This window comes from Ambystoma mexicanum, chromosome 3q (genome assembly GCF_040938575.1).
Source record: "Ambystoma mexicanum isolate Mex_15411 chromosome 3q, UKY_AmexF1_1, whole genome shotgun sequence".
NCBI lineage: Eukaryota > Metazoa > Chordata > Amphibia > Caudata > Ambystomatidae > Ambystoma > Ambystoma mexicanum.
This window is the reverse complement of record NC_090926.1, coordinates 2,528,811-2,548,140: the sequence shown is the minus strand read 5'-3', so window position 1 is coordinate 2,548,140 and position 19,330 is coordinate 2,528,811. Positions and strand designations below refer to the sequence as shown.

At 43.8% G+C, this 19,330-nt stretch overlaps 1 protein-coding gene across 18 annotated transcripts in view; it reads left to right on the top strand.

Annotated features, from left to right (window-relative positions):
* The window catches only part of SGSM3 (small G protein signaling modulator 3), a 685,370-nt gene that overhangs the window by 381,596 nt on the left and 284,444 nt on the right, over positions 1 to 19,330 (top strand). The gene's annotated exons all lie outside the window — the stretch shown is intronic.

Genomic DNA, 19,330 nt, shown 5'->3' with positions numbered 1-19,330 from the left:
GGATAGAGTGGTTGACTGTTTCAAAGGCAGAGGAGAGATTGAGGAGAATAAGAACAGCAGGAGAACTAGAGTCACGATTTGAGAGCATGTCTTCACAGGTGTTCAGAAGAGCAGTTTCCATGCCTCTGGATGCCCGGAATCCAGATTGATGGTCATGGAGGCAACTAACGAGTTTAGTATGGAGAGTCAGTTGGGGGAGGGTCAACTTTTCCAGGAGTTTACCGAGGAAGTGGGTGGTGGAGATGGGCTGATAGTTAGCTGGGCAGGATGGGTCAGAAGACAGCTTTTTAAGGAGAGGGTGCACAAGGGAGTGCTTGCGGGAAAGAGGGAAGTAGCCCGTGTTGAATGAGTGGTTACAGAAGTCGGCAAGGGCCGGGCGAGAGAGGAGATGCTATCCTTTTATGGCTCTAGAAGAGCAGGGGAGCCCTGTTTGGATGAGGCCTTCATATAGTGGACAACTTTAGCTACCTCATCAGGTGTTAGGGAGGAAGGAGAGTGCGAGAGGTGGAGGGAGGGGGGAGAAGGGAGAAGGGAGGCAGGTATGTGTGAACAGGAATGGAGGTGGTGCAGAGTGAAGACAGGATGCCCTGAGATTTTTAGAGGTGAAATCGGAGGGAGCGAGGTAGAGACTGCAGTTGGATTTGTGAGTTCCTTGCAGATTTTGAAAAGTTCTGCCGTGTTATTAGTGGCTCAGAGATGCAGGCTTGGTTGTGGGCCCTCTTCTTAGAGCAACTAGAAAAACGATAATGCCTTTGGAGCAGGCGATAGGCAAGTTTGTCAGAGGATGAACCCGAAGTCTGCCACTCCCGTACAGTAACTTTGCACTTACGTTTCAGTGATGCCAGAACGGAATCGTACCAGCCGTTGCATTTAGGGGCAGGTTTCAGGTGGATCCTCATGTCGTGGGCAAGGATGTTGAGGATGTTGGAGATGGAGAGGTGCAGATTAGCAAGGACAGAGTCAGGGGCAGGAGTCCGAGGGGGCATGAAAGTGGAAGCAAAAGCAGCGACTGACACTTGCCTCATTGGTCAAATGATTGCAAAGGAGGCTGGCAGTGCGAGGGGTGGCTCGGACAAAGGACAGAGAGGTCCCAAGCAGGAAGATAGGAGAGTGTGGTCAAACCAGGAGAGGGGAGTGGTGACTGGGTTAGAGATAGGGTTGTCCACATAGATGAGGGCATTCAAAGTGTGTCCGGCTGAGGGGGTCGGACCAAAAGGAAGAATAGTGAGAGAGAGGTAGTCGCAGAGGTCACGGAACAGTGAGGTGGCTGTTTCAGGGGAGTCGAGGTGGATATTGAAGTCTCAGGAGGAGGAGGAGTTTGGAGGAAGAGGTCAAGAGGGAGGAGGTGAGGTCTGCCTATTCAGAGGGGAAGAGAGAGATCGGGGCAGGGGGCCTATAGATGGTAACAAAGGTGATTGAGAAGGGTAGGAGAGACCCTAAGCCTATAGAGGAGGCATTCAAAAGAGGTGTAGGTTTGAGTGGGTATGATAGTGCCAGGGACCCACTCAGGGAAAATCAGGGCCATTCCACCTCTGAGCCGGTTGTGCCTGGGTTTGGAGAGGATTTTGTAGCCCTTAGGAAGGAGAGTGACAGAGCTGCCGTTGAACCACGTCTCGGTAAGGGCGAGAACATTGAGGTCAAAGTCTTCAAGAAGGTGACAGCAGAAAAAGTTTTCAGAGTAGCCAAGTAAAGCCAATTACCCCCTTTTGAATGTTTTCCAAGGAGGAGTACAACGGTGTGGTACTCCTGTCGGTGGGGGTGAGAGGAAAGGAGGGAGGAGTAGCAGGAGAAGGGAGGAAGTTAATGCGAGAGGGTAGGCGCCATTCAAGGAGGAGAAGGGTAGCTTGAGAGCCTTGGGCCATGATAGTGCCATTGTGATGGACATTAATGATGCATCTAGTGGATGAGAAGTATGCCAAGAGTACTTCCCATCTAGTGCCACCATTAATGGGTGAGGAAGAGAAAGGGGAAAGAGTGGAGATCAGGTGGGAAAGTCAGAGGTCCGGGGAGGGGACAGAGAAGTGAATGTCAGAAAGTCTGTCTGGAAGTAGCATTGACATAGGTGTCAGCAATTTAGTACAGACTTGAAGATGGAGGGTGGACCAGATGAAGGCTAGAGAAAGGGAGATCAGGCCACTAGATGCAGCATGGTAAAGGGAGGTGTTACCGGAGGGTGGGGCTTGTTGCTGCGCCGGGGAGACTGGGATTCCCCTTTTCACCTGAGTATCCTGACACTGGGAGAGCAGCAGCCATGGTGACAGTTGTTGTGCCAGAGCACCATTGTGCGCAAGAGAAAAGTGTGTAACGGTGATGCAGTGGGTTGACTGTGGCATCTGGTGACCGCCAGGCTTCTTGAATGGCTGTGGGTGATTGAAGGTGCAAACGTAAAAGAGGGTCTTCCGAGTTTTGCCCATTTGGACGTTATCAGATTAATTACTAAGAACGTGTCCTAAGGGCACAGGAAGTACTTCCCTGTGAGCGTGAAGGAGAGTTGCTGCACATACCCGGATGGAGGGTTGTGAGTTCAGTGATGGAAGTTTGAATGACTCTGAGGTTTTGGCTAATTAAGGGTATGGAAAGATGCATTTGTTAGATGCAGAGTTCACTGAAGCTTCGCAAGTACTTTTTCATTTGCTGCAGCAGCAACACGCACTGATCAAGAAATGCACTTTTTGTGCCGTCATTTTCTGTCATTGTGGCGATAAGACTGTAAAGACAGTACTGTAAATGGAAAACATTTATTGGGGGATCGTTACTTCTTAGGAGGGGTGGGGCTTTGGGAAGGAGTTGGCGGGGCCAAGGGGCATGGCCCCCGGCCAGATTGTTCTTCTTGAGCCTCATTACTCCATCTTCTCGGGTTGAGTATGTAGTCGTGGGTTTGTATTCTTCTTGGTCTGTGTGGTCTTGTCACAGTAGGGCTGGTTTCACAGGGTCTTTGCATTGATGGGCCGCGGGTAGCGGTCGAAGGGGTTTGCAGTGGTGGCAGTGAGTCTTCTGATCAGAGGGTTCGGGTTCTGATCCAGTCCTTGGCAGAAGTTCTTACTCAGCTTCGCATAGATAATCGTCCAACATCTCGATGTCCAGGTCTCTGTGAAGGTCTGCTATCCTTGTGAAGATTGGAGCTCCAGACGATATCCACAGGGCCTTGTTCTGGACTATCTGAAGACTCTTCCGGTGTTGCTCATGGCAGGTCATCCATGCTGGGGAGGCATACGTCAGGGTTGGTCTGATGATCGCCTTGTAGATGTTGATCTTTGTCCGGAGGGGCATGGACTTGCTCTTCAGGAGTGGGTACAGGGCTGCCATCTTTCCTGTTGCCTTCTGCTGCGTATTCTCGATGTGGCTTTCCCAGATGAGTTTGCTGGCCAGGGTCACGCCGAGGTAGCGGCTGCTGCTCTCCCATTTGATGGTCTCCCTGTTGAGGCTGATGTGTGGGTGCTCCTTGATCTTCTTTCTGGTGAACAGCGTTGCGGTTGTCTTGCTGGTGTTGAGTTCTATCCTCCAGTCGCTGTACCACTTCGCAATGGTATCCAATGAAGCTTGCAGGTTCTTCGCTGCTTCCTTTTCGCTAAATGACTGGGAGATGACTTGAAAAACATCATCTGCATACAGCGCCAGGTCGGTCTTGTGGAGATCTGTCGGGATGTCGTTGGTGAAGAGGTTGAACAGGAAGGGTCCGAGTTTCGATCCCTGTGGCACGCCTGCTCGGATGGGATGTGATGAGGACATCTCAGACCGCATGGCGACATGGAAGGTGCGGCCTCCCAGGTAGCTTGCCAGATTGTGCAACACAGTATCTCTATATAGAACCCAATCCTGGCGATTTGAATGAAAGCAAAGAGCATTTTGGGAACATCATAATGACCACAATTTTAAATGTTAACCATGTGTTATAGTGATTCATTAAGAAAACATTTTAAGCAAATAAGGAACTCTTCTGTTTTGATTGGTCCCAATATTCACCCTAATAAAAAGATGTCTGTAAAATGCAGGACATATATACCAGTTTTAACAGCTGCAACACTGTAGGTGAGGCTTCCGTAGATTTCTGTGTGTGTGTTCTGACCTCATGTTCTGAACGCATGTAATGAGCAGACTGCTATCAGAAGAAATCTGTCTGCTGCATGAGGCACAGAATAAGAATGGGTTGTGCAGCTGGAGCAGCCTGCGCTACAACGCATGGACTGCTTTCAGGAGACTTTGCATGAACGCTGAGTCTTCTGAAAGCGGTCTGCTCCATGAGGCACAGGATCTGCGCGAGTTGTGTCTGGGATGCCCCGGGTCTGGAGGACGGAGCGGGGCTCCGGCAAGACATTTTTTGCCAGAGTGCCACTCAGTCTTGTTCCGACCCATTTCCTGCATTGTGTATAGATATTTACTTCGTGCCATGAAGTGGTTTGGTCACCCCTTGTGCTGCGCATGGCTGGGGATGTGCAGAATTAGGGGGTGAGAGGGAGAATACAAGAGCTGCTACGCAGCGCAGACATTTAGGCACTAGATACATTTTAGAAAATGCAGTGTATTTAAATTTACTGTGGTTTGTGTGAATGGTTCAACTAAAAATGTTAGTTTTAATGAGTTTGAGGAATTTTGCAATTAGTGCTGCCACGCAGCGTTGGACGTTTAGTGATTCACACTTTTAAGGAAAGTTCTATTAATTTATTCTGAAGTGTGGTATGAATGAATTGACTTCAGTGTGTTAGATTTAACTGTTTGAGGATTTGCAGGTTTTACAGTCGTTGACTACGACGAGGACTCTTAGGATAACTTATTTATATATTTTTTTAATTAAAATATTTTACCTGTGTGCATGTGTGTGTCTGATTGATATGTGCAAATTGTTATATTTGTCTCTAACATAACTAGGAAGTTGTTTTCTAAGGCTGTTTTGACATTTTGAAGATTTTGAAAATGTTGAACACGTATGGAGTGATTGGCAGTGAGGAGCAGTGTGTGGTGTTATAGGTTGGTTTTGCCTATCTGTTATCGATTATGCAACATGCAGCACATTGCGGGTGCTTGTTGTGATTATTGACGTGGTTTTGTGTAGTGTTGTGCTGTTTAGTGTGAGCAATTGGCTGATGTGGGCGGCACACCTCCTGCATTGCAGCTGTGGATAGCATACTGGTGTGGTTGTGACGCCGTTCACATTTCATTATGTAAGTGGAGGTTCTATTATTGTTTCCATCTAAGTGATGATGTGGAGTTGCTCTGTTTTGGCTTAAGTGCCAGGAGTAAATTGATGTTTTATTGGTTGTTTTGTCAGGACTTCTGACGTGATGTTTACTGTGTACTTCTATATCTCGTGGAGGAAGTTAAGTGATCTTGAGGTATTTTGGTGTGGGTAGGGCTCTTTGAGTTTTAATGTTGAAGATGAGTACTGTATGCACTGACTGGTTGTTGGTTGGAGCCCTGTCCAACCTGTCAATATGCAAATGTTTTGTTATTTATCATTGTTTCTTTCAGTAGCAATGTTTGGTGTGTTTTAAATAATAAATTGGAGGCTGTTGAGTAAACATCTTGGAGTTTGGTTGTGGCAACAACAGCGTTACCGCAAATTGGATTATCAGAGTGAAGTTTTGTCTTGGCAAACAAGCTAGGATCAGCTAGGAGTCTCACAGGTGGTAATCAGTTTAGTGCAGTACGTTGCCATTCATTTTGTGGTTTGTGTGTGGAATGTTTTTTCAGTGAGGTGAGGTATGTGTGCGTGCTTTTGGCTGCCTCTTTTGTTTCTGCAGGTGATGTATCTCAACACGAGATTTATTTCGTTGTATGTTAGTTTAGTCTTTTTTGTGCAGTAAGCCCATTTGCCTTGCAAGGAGGGGCCTGTTAATGCTTAGACGTGGCATGTCCAAAATGCATTGGTGGCAGTGGTGAACAAAAGGTGTTTTGTCTTCATCAGGTGTTTGAGAATGTTGGTCATAGGCCCAAGGAGGGGCAGGGCTAAGATCGGTTGATGGCAGCTTCATATACAAGGTGCTTTGTCATAATACAGCCCGTTTAGAATGTACGAAGGTGGTGCGGTCTGCACGCTTTAAATGTGAGATCCCTCTGTTCCACTGGCAGATGGTGTGTGAGTGTGTGTGTCAACCCAGGTGAGCTGTTGGTATTCTGAGGGAGGTGTGTTGTATTGTCTCTCCTCATTTTGATTCAGTGCTGTGCGGGTGAGTCCTTTCATTGAAATTGAAGGAAAGGAGCTGTGTTGTATAGTGCCTTCCTGTAGGTCTGTGTGCTGATTGCACCAGGTTAGTGTGAGTGATGTGCAGGTGTGTCTTTCATTAATATTGAAGGAAGGGCGGTGTGTTGTATCGGGCCTTCCTGCATGCATGGACTGGATGATGTCAGTGAGAAAACGCTGGACGAGTGCTTGGAATGTTAGTGGGAGTGTTGGTTGCAGCCCAGGTACTTGGAGCTATGTAGGCTGAGTGGTGGGAGCCCGTGGGCTCTCTGAAGACTCCTGCACTGATATTGCTATACCTATGGACTAATAGAAGTAACTGAAATGAAGAAGCCTATTTACATTTTACCAGCTGTTTTATGGATCTTTTTTTTTTTTTTTTTACAGTTTGCCATTTTATTTTAACTCCGTGCATATAAAAATGTGGGCTAATTAGACTTTTCCATAAAATCATATATTTTCAGCAGAACAATACAAAGTGAGGTAGATCATCGGTACCTATATTTTCACAGTCACCGATCTTATTAGCCATGGAGGGTCTCTGGCACCAGGCTTCATCACCAGTTTGAAGAACATGTAGTCACATTTAAATTAAGAAAGATCTTAACCTCAGGGAGAATATTGAGCTCAGATAATCTTCAGAGACTAGGTTATCTTTTATTGTTACCCAAAGTTTTAAAATGACTTGGAATAGCCCAATCATTTGCATGCCAGTCTGCTGCTGGCAGGTTTTTATTTTTTTTTAATTTTTTTTAATCAGAGAATCGGGAGGAGATCCCTCCTTTAGTAGCCTCATGGGGTTAAAAAGATCCCCCCTCGCACAAAGAGTAAACATTTCAGACCTTCAAGGAGAACACTTTATCTATCCCCCTTTATTGAGTTCCCCAGCTGTACTTTTAACATTCTGGTTTATGAACCCAACAGCTCAATTGCACACATGTGAGTGCAGTTTAGGACACCCAGAGTTGATTTTAGGCACTGATTTTGGATCGTTTCCAGGGAACCTGGGCCCTGAATACCCCCATACTTTTGTCCCATAAAGGGCAGCCATGGATATTTTAGCATTAAATACCTCAATGCATTTCATGAGAACTTGAGCACCAAATTTATAAAAGAATTCTCCCTATCCTTAGATTTAGCATATTTTGGACTCTCAATTCATGCTCTAACCAGGACCCGTTCTGCGAAAAAGTAATGCCTAAGTATGTGTAGTGTTTTATGGCCTATTTACAGACACCATCTATAGACCATCTAAATTCAATTGAATGTTTAGAGATTTCAAATAAGCCTTTGCTGCATAGAGACTTCGCTGTAGGCCTATCTGGGTTTAGGCCATCAAAATGGTATCCGCATACAACAGAGAAAGATATTGTGTATCATTAAGAGAAGGTGCTGCATGTGGATGATCAACCAAACATTACTCAAAATCCGCCAGCATTAATATGATTAATAAAGGAGCTAATATACAGCCCTGTCTGACTCCCCTATTTGACTTAAAGGGGGCTTAAGACCTAGTGCCCACATTGTTTATTTAGATTTTTCTCTGCCCCTATACGCAAAGCAGGGCCAATGGAGTCCTCTCTTCCGTTCCAGATAGGGACTCAATTACAGTGGTAGATCAAGTCAAAAGGAGAGAATCTGCTGGAGAGCAGGAAGCTTCATCCTGCTTGGACGCACAACAGAAGGGCATGCTCCCAGTCAGGAGGAGCTAACAAACCACGAGACAGGTAGAGCCCCACAACAGCCTACAGAGTGTCACTGCTCCAGAGCAACTAAGACTCCTGGAAAGCAGGGAACCATAGGAGAACCAAAAAGAGCTGAGAGAAACCGGTTGCCCCAGCGACATTCTCAGCTGAACCTGAAATTCAGCATCGGAAGAGGTACCGCGGGACGGGAGACTGTCTGAACTGAAGCAAGAGGAAGAATGCGGACGTGCAGGGGCCCAGAATGACTGCCTCCAGCACAGAACGATGCAACTGGCTCACAGATATGTCACGGTACCCGATGCACAGTTGGAGGTCGGTGAGACTGCACTGAAGCCCACACAGGGTTTCTTATCCACCTACCCCAGAAGTTGGGGACCAAGGACCGTCCGAACAGGGCTACCAATCTGAATACCCCAGAATGGGGTGGAAGCAACGACGACCAAACATGGCAGAGCAGGCCCAACGCCCAGACAGGGCTGATGATCCAAATAGCCGAGAAGTGGGCAGAACAGGTGACCGGCCAGAGAGGGCTGAGCAGGCCTGAAGCCCACACAGGGCTAACAAACAAAATACCCCAGGAAGGGGTGAAAGAAACCCCCAACCACATTGGGCTGAGCATGTCCAAGGCACGTTTTGGACTAAAAACCTGACTACCCCAGGAAGGGGTGAAAAGAGTAACCAAGCACATAAGGCTGAGCAAGCCCGATGCCCACGTTGGGCTAAAGATCCAACTACTGCAGGGGGAGGTAAGAGAAGGCACCAAGCAAACCAGGCTGAGCAAGCCTGAGGCCCACACAAGGCTTGCAAGTCGAATAACCCATGAGGGGTAAGGAACAAACTTTGTTTTTGTTGACACATCAGTGTCCACACTTAGGGAGACTACATCCCAGGAGAAGGGATGAACTAGAAACTGGACTGACTACCTGATAAGGACACTGTTTTGACCTAGAGGAGGAGCGGAGATACATTTCTTTTGTTTGGAACCCTTCTACGTAGTTGAGGAGCAAAAGGAAACCGTTGGAACTCTTTTGGGTGGAGGTCGGAAAGCCAGACACCTCTTAAGTTAACCAGGGGGAGGAGGGGTGGCTTAGAATATCTTTTTGTCTTTCTTTGTATAGTGGTTAGTGTAGGTTTGGACAGATGACTGTATTTTCCTTGTCCGACATCCTGATGGGCACCAGTTTTGTTTATTTCTAACATAGGGAATCCATCATAGGTGTAGGGTTTAGAGGTTTCATTCATTTATTTAATAAAGGATACTTTTCAAACCTGTCCCCTTGTCCATCTCATATGTTTGTTTTACCTTATTACCCATTCCACAAGCCAATAATCAGCTATTCAGAGGCAAGTGCCCACACAAAAAATTACAATGTAGCCACATGGGTCACTGCTAATGGTTCTTGAAAGTATTCCTTGGATGTAAAGTCTAGATCAGCTACTACTTTGGCCCAGTGCCATTTTAGCTGTGCAAGTGTGTTCCCAACAGATGGGGAAGGAGGTAAAGCAGGATGCCAGAGCATGGACATGTATCTTCATTGTGAATGTGATGTGTGAACGTGGTGCAGTTGGTTATTTCATTAACACCTTCACATGGCTCTTGCTACTAGCACTTTGGACCATAAGCGGTGCTTCAATCGTACATGTCTGATCACTGCATGGTAGATTGGTGACTATTAAAGAAACAATAGTGTTGCAAGAAGCTTTTCAGCCATGCTGGTTAATGTAAGCCTTCCAAACCCATTGGGAAAGCGAAAGAGCAAGGTGAAACAGTACCAAATTGCCATGAAGGTAATTTTTCTCTCTTAACTTCCAAAATGTAAACACATACAACTATGCTGCTCACTTGGTCACTCTCCTTCTAAAGTGCCATATCCATGTTCCCTGTTACCTATGCTGTTTCGCCACCTGCCCCGCTCTGTCTGTTAACTCTTGCTGTCTCTGTGAGGAACATACTTTGTAACTTTGAAATGGGTCAGTGACAATATCTTGAGTAGCACTCTGTGGGATAATAATGTCTTCTGTTATTTGAGCGCTCTGAGACTTATGGGTGTGTAGCGCTATATGAGAAATGAATTATTATTATTATTATCTTGAATCCTGGATGAACATTTTTCACAGAGATCTGAACTTTTAAAGGTCTTATGAAACCCTAAATACAAGTGTTATCTGAATACTTAATATAAATTCTAGATCATCAAACACATCATAGATATTCACAATCCTATACGAGAAATGTAATTGTAAAATTCAAGCTAATCGGAAAACCAGAAATTCAATGTACTAATTTGCTCTTCACTAAATGTAACTGAATCGCTCTGCAGAGAATGCTGACTAGTGTACTGACCAGCCAGAGACCCCTTATGTGGAATATCTACCTTCCTTGGAAACTAGTATTCAGATTGGGGCATGCCTTCAATCCACAAACCATTGCAAGATCAGAACATGTCTTCTAAAGGTGTACACCAATGACTGGGGTGGGTTCAGGTGCTTTTAGCTGCTCCTCGATGGATCATAATCCCACAATGGAGTGCCCACGAGTGCCTGGTTGCCTGGAGATGCTGGGCGGCCTGCATATAAACACTGGACTGTATATGAAGGAACTGGTTGCTGTTATAATGCAGAGATAATGCTGGAGCATATAATCGCTGGAAGCCACACCCCCATTGTAAGACACTCCTATTTTAGGCACGGGACGCCACACCCCATTGTAAGACACTCCTATTTTAGGCACAGGACGCATGCATCCATGCATTCCAGAATGCCCCACGAGTGCCTGTTTGCTGTTCGCTGAGTCTTTGGGTTGGGCCTCCCTAACTTTGATATTTTGTAAAATCCATATGTAGGGATAAATAGATTTAATTGTTTTCAGGATTTTTCTCTGACTCCAGTCTGTATCCTGAAAGAGAAAGTTAAACCAAACACTCAAATTAGGAAGGAGAAGCCAGGTGGGGCGGCAATGTATCATGATATCCTGTCTGTTCCCCTTATTTTCACCCCAAAAAGAAACACTATGGCGAGAGCCCAGGCGCTTCCTTTGCCACCTTCACCCCCCTCCCCATCTAAATTGAAGAAGGTCGTACTTGATCATCAAGGATGCGAGCTCTCGCCGCTCCTATTGGATTCAGCGGCTTCCCCTCCAATACCTGCCTCAGAGATATGGCCCGCCATTAAAACCAGAACGATATACTCTGCACTTCTATGTGACGTATGGAGTTCTATTATTTATTAGTGGGTGTGAGTACTGAGTATTTTGGAATATCGTAGTCTGATTTGAGGTGCAGAGGAGAAAAGGTCAACCCTGGAATATGGGTTGAAAAAACTGATCCAGAACAAAGTTCCTGAGTAGGGGAACTCCCATCCCCTGCACACTATCTTAGGCTCAAGGGTAAAGCCAACATTATTAAGAAAAGACTGTCCCAAAAAATGGGCAGTAAATTCAATCTTATTGTATACTCCAAACTTTGTTTGTCGATAGTAGCTTAACACTATATATATTTAAGAAAAAATTGTGCATTGTGTAAAAAGTGTTTATTCTCAAGGCCCAATGCGTTTTGAGATCTTCTTTCTCTTCATCAGTGGCATGATTCAAATCATTTCTACAAAAAATATCAAATAGTGTAGTTTTAGTCATTTTCCTAATATCACAAAATTAAATTTGATCTCAATTTATAACTTCTTTCAACCTCTAAATCATACACATGGTCTTAAGCAAGATTTGTAGTTAAGTGTTCATATTATCTCCAATTACATTAAATCCCTTTCACTAATTGGTAATAAACAATAGCAATTTTCTACGTCTCTGATAGCTACTATGTAACAATCCAATGAAAACAAATTGTTCATGATACAGAGCCAATTATGTACAGACCCCATTTTAGCAAAATCATACTTGCTTTGGTCCCTATATTGACTCTCTAATTAAAAAACCTGTGAAGAGAGTTCTCCCGAAGCCAACAAGTCAGAGACATAAATATGGTTTTGACATTGTGGTACAAGGGAAGTAAAAAATATGTTGTAAAGAAATTCTTCAGATATGGAAAACATTTTATTCACTTAAATCTAAACATGAGGCGGTCAGGAAGGCCAAACAAAAGCTGAAAAATTGAATAAAGGGACACTGAGCAAGTATCAGAGAAAATATGATTGCTGCTTTAAAATATGGCAGCTCCAGGCAATTTTGTGTATTGGTGAATGCCATGTAAAGCACACCATCGATAGCTCAAACCAATACTATCTCGGAGGAGGGGTGGGTGGGGCACTTTGGCTCTCTATACGAACGCAAGGACTAGACACACCCAGATCTGGAAGGCTTGAAAGACTGTGCCTGGGATGTTAAATTCACTATTGAGGACATTACAAAATTAATTATAATAAGGCTAGTTCCTCCATAGCAGCAGGGCCTAATCAGTTAACAAATGCAACCCTTAAAAGGAACCCTGACCTGTGGGCGAAGGTACTATACTTATTGTACATCATTCTGACTAGGTGTGTACCATTCTCCTGGCACATCTCATATGTGGTCCCCATTTACAAAAAAGGCGACGGGTGCAGTCCTTCGAATTATCGCCCAATCGCGCTATTTGACGCTGATTCTAAAATCTTTTCAGGTATTGTCCTAAAGTATGTGGAGGACTGGAGTTATAGGAATTACAGTGTCACGATGCTACAAATGGGTTTTAGAAAACAATTGAGCACTGATGCTGGCAGGCTCTTAATATGCACTTTGTAATGGATTGCCTGGAAAGAGAAAGGTCCCCCGATATACCTGGCCGCTATGGACCTATCCCTTGCCTTCGATTTGGTGGATAGAATCATACTTAGGAGAATATTTTTAAAATTGGGCATGCCGGGAGGTGTCCTATCCTTATTAATCCACTTGCATGAGGGGTCCCAAATTCAAGTGCGTTTGAATAGTGAGGGTCTTCTATCGCATACTATGCGTACATCAAACAGACTCCACCAAGGGTGCATTTTTGCACAAGCCTTATTTAACTTATGGCTGATGCTGGCAAAATACTGGGCGAGGCAGCTTTTGTGCCGACGAAGATTGAGGGGGTCAAAGTATGATGGTCAGTCTACGCTGATAATTTCCTTCTAATGGACCACACCCCAAAGGGCCTACAATGCTTAATAACTGCATTTAATGAGTACATTGTATCTAATGGTCTAAAAATGATTCCAAAGAAAACTGTAGTGCTGAGGCTAAGGTTTTGCGTTGTTCTTGAATCATGAAAAACTTGCTATTAGGACCTCGATGATGTATTTGGGCTTCCCAATTTTTTGATAAACCAAAAAAATACTTTTATCATAATTATTTACATGCGAAAGCAATCAAACAAATCGCACATATGAAAAAAATTGGTACAAAAATATGGCAAATTCTCAATGCTTCCACTGATGCGCTTTTACTTTGCAAAGATCATACCACAATCGTGCTACAGACTTGAACTGTTTCCAGTTTGGATAAGGGACGAGATGAACAAATTGGAAGCCCTGATCTGGCACTCCATTCAATACTGCCTGTCAAAATTTGTTTCACTCTCGGCAATTAGATACGAGCTGGGATTGCAATCTGTCGAAAGTATGGTGGAATGGAGACGGTTGTCTTTGTGTCAGAAAATCTATACTAGTCCAAATAAAACACTATATGCACTATTAGGAAAGGGTCTACGTCAAGGTCTGCCAGACAGGCTGTGTATTAATGTTAAAAGAAGAATGTGTTCAGTCCCTCGTAAAATTGAGCTCAACAGTTGAAACTCTTTTACTACATCTACTAAGGGTGAAAAGGCTCCTGCAACATAATGATTGGGCTAGAACAGTGGACGCAGTATTGGCTTCCAATTTGTACTCCCGGCTTGTCTGCGATTAAAAAATAAATGGGGTCCCTAGAATCTTACCTCATGAGATTTCCAGACAAGAATCAACGACACAATTTTATGAGGGTAAGATTTAACATTTTGAGGAAAAGAGAGATCATGTCGATACGAGATGATAACTGTAGGAATGTAATTCTGTAGATTTTGTAGGCTGGCCGATTGTAAGTAAACATTATTGCATCTGTTTACAGAGTGCCCATCTCATAGGACAGAGCATATTCATTGCTTTAAACACTTTGTATTGAACCAAGAAAGAGTCTATGTGGCTTCTTTATGGTGGGATATGATCCACAGCAAATCAGTTCTGATAAAAATAGCATTACTTTGCTTCCTCTCTGAGGTGTGTAAATTATCTCAGCAGTTAGATTCACATACTGATGCATGCAAATATAAATTGTGTTCTGTTTTATATCCGTATTTTACCATGCTCTTGTATTTTATTCAATTTGTTCTCTTTTCTTTTTTTTCTTCACAAATCAGCAGTATGTTTTACTTTGCTATAAATTGAATATTTGTGTATATGGTAAATGTTTGAAACTATGCTATTTATAGGAATTATTTTACACTGTGGCCAATATTGTGTTATGTGAATTTGGAGAGTTATTCTATGATGTACTATTAACTTTGTTACTTCAATTTTGTATTTCTTTTTTTTTTAAATGTCTTCTTTTAGTAAAGGTTATTTAATACTCAAAGCAAATAATAATAAACCCACAATGAATAATAAAACTATTTCTCCCTTGGGTCACGCAGAAACCATACAATGTACACCTATGTGAACTAATTCCTCCAGGTGTTGTAATTCTTTGTGGAAGAGGCTAGCATAAGGATTCTGCAGAATCTCTTCCATTCTTCTTGTTGGAAGGTTGATGCAGTGGTCTGTGCTAATGGATTATCTCAATGTCTCCTTTTAGGTGTATGATTAGGGCGTTGGAATTGGGGCCGTATGCAGCATTATTTCAGGAATGTCAACAGGTTAAGAGAAATTACTATTCACTCCAGGTGGCAATGGTTCTCCTCCAACACTTCATAGTAAAGACATTTGAAAACATAGGATGTCATAAAGGGGACATACTGTTTTTTTTTAAAAGTTATTTACTGTTGATATAAACATTCTGCTGATTTCCCAGCCAAATAGCCTTTTTATACATCTTGTTTTTAACATTTTTATAAGCATTTTTCTTTCTCAGAATGTCCTCCATTTTGTGAACTGCTTACAATTTCTGAAACGGGAAGTGATATCTCACAAGGTAAGGAAGTGAATTCTGCATACGCATCATTGAGTCGAAGGGGAAAAGCAAAAGCCTGCACTTCATTTTTCTTTCCAGCAGCACGTTTACAGACCTATAAGGTTTTACCCAACAGTAGAAGTTGCATTATCATTAGTAGTACTGAAAGTACCACTAGTAGTATGAGTATTAGTATGTCTCCTTTCAGTAGTAGTAGTGTTACATTTAGTGCCTGTACTACTACAGACAGAACAATTATCACGACTACTAACTCTAGTATTATGCCGAGTATTAATGTTATTTCTCTTGCCAGTAGAACAAAATACAGCAGGACATGACACTGGAGGCATGCTAACAGTGAAAGTAGTAGTACTACCAGTAATGACAGTAGCACTGATACCAGTGGATACCTTAGAGTGGTATGGCAATAAGGGCTACTATTATCAGCTCCAGTACCAATGCTACCTTCAGTAATGCTATGACCAATTTTAGTAGTGCTATTGCTAACCCAGTAGTAGTGTTACTACTAATAGTGAAAGTTAGTGTTATGCTACTACCAGAAGTAGTAGTTGTAGTAGTAATGGCAGTCCAATAGGACTGGTCGTCTTAGTATCGGTGTAAGTAGTGGTGTTCTAGAAATATTCATAATTGGTGTAGGGGCTAAGGCTTGCCGTGTGTTTTACCGACAGGATCACAAGTGTGCTTTTTAGGATATGAGGCAGTATTTGCAAGTATCTGATCTGGGATTTGGAAGCAGCGTCACCAATTTACAAAATAAGGCAGTAAGGGGCAGTGGTAGTAGTGCCAATCGGTATTGTGGAAAGTAAATGAAAATGCAACCTTTTACTTTGTATCTTTGCTGAAACTTGTACTTTGTTGTGACACAGTTCCCAGCTTTGCCATCGCTCTTCACGAAGTTGGGGGCGCGTTAGCGCAATCGCTTTTGAAGTGGCCAGTCATCGCCGGGACATCTATAAGCTTCTCAGCTTGTCCAGCCATCCCTTTTTTTCATCTTGCTACCTGTATGTATGAGTACGTTTCTAGTGATTGCTAGATGCCAGACAGATTGTTCATTTTATTAATGTAACTTATTTCCAAGCAGTAAGGACTGCATATTCTCGAGTTCATCTAGATATGAGTGTGTGTTCACGTGGCGATTGTATCCGACTACGGTGCTTTACTGTGCACCTTGTAGCGACCTGCCTCGCTCGCCTCGTTCAAGCCTGCAGCTCATTGAACTTGTAGTCCGTTGCAGCTACAGTTCCCGGATTTGCCAGTGCTCTTTACCACGTCGGCGGCACGTTACCGCTGGCTCTTTTTGAAGAGGCCAGTTGTCGCTGGTTTGTGCCCGCTGTGTGCCGCAATTCGCAAGATATCCTCCCTCAACGGTTCTGTTCAGGTATTACTTCCTTTTTGTTGCAACCCGCTTGGCTATGTCATCCATCATACTATTGATGACTTTCGGAGGGCTGCCTCTCGGCCCAATGTGCATGATTTGGCCTCTTATGGAGCAGGCTGACATCTTGCCTAAATATTAGGTGGTCCCGTCCCCGACAATTGACACAATGCAAAGTAATAGCCCTTGTCTCTTAAGGAGTTGAGACATCGCCAGTGCAATCACACCAGCAGGTTGATTGGTTATTATCTCACCTCCACGAAAAATCATTGCACTCCGAAAGCCCCCTCTCTCTCAAGCCCTCGCAGGGAGTGCAGACTGATTCCACTCCTGTTCTGTTAACTGGAAATACATATAGAGTGGATTTGTCGAGATGCAAATAAGCACTGATAAGAGATCACTGAACCTTGTTTTCATGCCCTGGTGGACTCCCAGGTTTCCTGTTTGTCTGTATTTCCCAGGCCTCCAACGCTTAATCACACATTTACATCTTCAGAATACCGCCCTGAGTCTTTCTCTTCTCAATACACGTTCCCTCATGCGACATGGAGTCGAAATCAATATGATAACTGAGAGCAAACTTGATCTCCTTGCCCCTCCGCTCTCCCTTTTTTATATAAACAAGCAGTAAAAAATCTTAAGCTTGCTGTTATTGACGCTAAATCCCTCAGCCTTAACAGGATTGTCTCAACTAAATCAAACACCAGGGAACTCTTTACAATCCTCAAGGAGTTTGAGAGAAAATCTTTGAGTAAACCTATATTTAATAAAAACTCTGCCTGGTGCCAAACAATTCATGATGAGTTTAGCCTTAAAATTGCTGGCCATCGTCAAACCATTTCCAGACAACAGAATACACCTATTAACATCACGAAAAACTCTTCTCTCTTGCCCAGCTGCCTACCTCCTCAAAGCCAAAATAAACAAACATCCTTTGAGTTTAAGCAGTGTACTGAATCTCAGATTGACAAGATCATGGCCGGCATGAAGCCAACTTCGTGTTCTGGGGACTGCTGCCCTTCAAGCCTCTTTAAAAACTGTATGGACCTCCTTGCCCCTTGGGTCACTAAACTGGTAAATCTCTCATTCACCGAAGGCCATGTGCCTTATCTACTCAAGGAGGCATGGATCACCCCCATCTTGAAGAAAAGCTTGTTGGATCCCACTGTAGCTAAACATTGTCGCCCCATAACAAATGTTCCATTCTTACTGAGATTGCGTGGCTTACATCCAGCTTCAAGAGTTAATTGAAAGCAATATCATCCTTAATCCATGCCAATCGGGCTTCAGAGCCAGACATAGCCCTGAGACTGCCATGCTGGATCTGAAGTCCAACCTTGCCAACATTGTGGGTAGTGGCTGCCCAGCCCTTCTTATACTCTTAGACCTTTATGCAGCTTTCGATTTTGTCGATTATTCACTACTAGTAGCAAGATTAGCGGAACATGCCCATTGCTCTTGTGCCGCTACACTATGGTTATCCTTTCTTGGTCCCAGGAACTCCAGGGTGGCAATTGGTGATGCCAGGTCTGCCTCGGCAAGAGTTACCTGTGGGGTGCCCGGGGGTCTTGTATCTCCCCAACATTATTCAACATTTACATCATGCCCTTACTTGCCCTCCTTGATGACCTGGGTGTCCATTATACTAACTACACAGATGACACCCAGGTCATACTGGAATTGTCTGGCTGCTACAATCAGGACTCCTATTCCATCACCTCAATCTTTGAGTTAATTCAAGAACGGATGGCAACAAATTAGTTGGCTCTAAATACTGAAAAAACAGAGCTACTTATTTTGTCCTCAGGACAAAGGCTTAAAAAACTTGTCCAGGAATATGAAAGTTTCTCGGTTGCTGGCAGTAACATCAGAGTAGCCAAGAGTGTCAAAACCCTGGGTGTTATTTTAGATACAAAGCTTACCATGAAACCTCAGGTCGCTCAAATTCAGGCATCAAACGGTTACATCACCAAACTTCTCAACTTTATCCGCCCATTTCTATCACTTAGCAATAGATCACTGTTGGCTACTGCCTTAGTATATTCGCGCCAAGACTACTGCAGTACCTGCTGTTAGATACCTCAAAAAGGTTCCATGTAATAATGTCCCCTCAAAAATATTGCCATGCAAAAATGTCGCTGAAAAATGGCTGTTTTCTGTGGGGACATTATTGCATGGAACATGTGGGGGACAGCCCTGCAACCCGGAAACCCTTTTTTTTTTTCTCTTTGTTTTGCCGCCCCTGTCCCCATATATATGGTCACCCATATAATTTCACCACAACCTTTTCCCGGCGATATTATATACGGCGACCATATATATGGGGATAATATTACCTGATAGCCTCCAAAAAAACATTAAGGCACTTCAAGTCATTCAAAATGGTGCCCTTTGGGTAGTGCATAGCTTGTCTAAGAGAGGCCATGTTACTGATGCTAGGAGGGAATTGCACTGGCTACCTGCTAAACACTGTGTCACGCACAAACTATTATCCCTTACTTTTAAATGCCAAAATCTTGAGGCACCTCAGTACATGGCAAATCGCCTCATCTGTCTCCCTTTGAGCCGCAATCATGCGATCCTATGATCCACATAAACTTGTGCAACCGAGATTCAAGCTTACGAGCTTCGGTGGAACCAGCTTTGACGTTCAAGCCCCTTTAGCTTGGACCAAGCTCCCACTTGACCTAAGAATGGCAAGCTCTCTCAAGGACCTCAAGAAACGGATCAAGTCCTTCTTGTTCAACCTGAATCCTGACTAATTTAAATATCTTACTGCGTTGCTACCTCTGCCAGTTAACTTTGTGTTGTCTGTCTTGTCTGTGTCTTCTATGTGTGCCCTGAGGCCTATGGGGGCGAGTGAAGCATTATGAAAATTCAAATAAATAAATACATTCATCAGCAGATTGCAGTTTCTTTCCTCCTCTGACATCACTTCCTGTTTC